Source organism: Acyrthosiphon pisum, chromosome X, assembly GCF_005508785.2.
Source record: "Acyrthosiphon pisum isolate AL4f chromosome X, pea_aphid_22Mar2018_4r6ur, whole genome shotgun sequence".
Classification (NCBI taxonomy): Eukaryota; Metazoa; Arthropoda; class Insecta; order Hemiptera; family Aphididae; genus Acyrthosiphon; species Acyrthosiphon pisum.
This window is the reverse complement of record NC_042493.1, coordinates 115,767,130-115,768,967: the sequence shown is the minus strand read 5'-3', so window position 1 is coordinate 115,768,967 and position 1,838 is coordinate 115,767,130.

The following is a 1,838-nucleotide window of genomic DNA, read 5'->3' as shown; positions in this document are numbered from 1 at the left end:
AAAAACAGGAAATCACCGCCACCAATCCCCTTAAACTTGAAACTTTCACCCTTATCGAAATATTGAAAAATATATTTTTATACATTTTTTTCAAGCTATGTTTTTTGGTATGTTTCATAAAATCGTCACTAGAAGGTCATACTGATTTCATACCTAATAAGTGATTATCAATGTGCAATGCCAGATCATGATATAAAGAAGTGATTATATCTATAGATAATCATATTTATATATATTTTTTCTATTAAAGAAATATTTATTATAAATAATTAAAAATTTCCAATAAATATTAAGCTTAAAGATTAATATTTAACCAACTTTAAGCTAGGCTTGTGTTGTTGGCAGAGATTTGCTATATGACAAAACGATACAATAATAACAAATATAGAATATTTATTATTTATACATTAATTAATATTATATACATTGAGTAAACTAAATTTAATATTATACATTGTTGAATTTCAATTACGATACACGAATTTAATTTACACAACTATATAATTAAAAAATAAAACAAAAAAAATGAACAAACAAACTATTCTAAAGAATCTATTAACCTTAAAACAATCTTACTTAATATTATATTTTTCTAAATTCTTGAAGCTTAAAAACACAATTTTCTTAATATTTTTAACCAAATGCCTTTTTAGTGAATTTTAATTTTACAGCATAATAATATGTTCTAATTTCACTTTTATTACATATTTTTCCACCTACATATATATAGAAAATTATTATGTAATTTGAGTAACTTACTAATAGTAATAAATATTCCTATAATATTGTTCATTAACACTTAACTAAGTAGAGGTGTTTACTGTAGTTTCTACTAAAGTTTTAAATTAAATTTTTTTTTTATCTTCATTGTTATTTAATCTTTCAAAAAGATTAATTTCATGAAATTTCAAAATAATAGACTAATACTTTTGGATCGGGAATAAAATAACGTTCAGCACATTTCTCATATAAAATGCGAAAACATTTACTGACAAGTACTTTTTGTTTTTCTTTGTGATAAACAATACATAGCAGTCACAGACACGTTTCATTTTTATAAAATATAATAGTAAAAACGTTCAAAGAACTCAAAGAAAAATGTTCATCACAAAAAACCAATTATTTGCATCAGTGATATATCGCAAACCATCTTCCAAAGAAAAAATAATTACTCGTTCATCAGAATCAGGTCCACTATACCGTACAATAAAAAGCGTTCATTTTTATATCAAGTCTAGTCATCAGCTATACCCAGGTACTTAGCTCTAAAAATGATTATTTAATAATAAAATATATTTTTTTTTAATCATTTTTTACAAAACTAATTTTAATCAAAACATTTTATAGCAGTAAATGCATAGTTTATAACTAATATATATTTAAACAATTTTTTTCTCGGTGTTTTTAAATTTCTTTGGACTGTCGATAATATCCATTGTATACTTAGAGATTGTAAATTAATCTATTTAATATTGGTTTTTAATGAATATTTATCACACACGATTTGGAATATCTACTAACAGATCATCAAATAACAATGTTTTCAATTATCTTAAAGAAGTCGTTTCAGAATTGTCAAGGGGCCCATAGAAATCTGGGACCCCAACTGGTGCACTGCCACTGATTTACCCTATATGATAGCTAAGCTACTGCCTCAAGACCGTGCTTAGAGATTTGTTAAATTTATTTTACCTACCACTTGATGGGTGTCCCGTGGCGATACAAATTTCTATTTTTCAAACGAGAAACCCTTTTTTTACCACAGATTATTTAGCGGATGGGTTTCTTGAAAATATTTATGTATCTAAATCAAAAGTATGATGCGCAGTTTCCGAGTT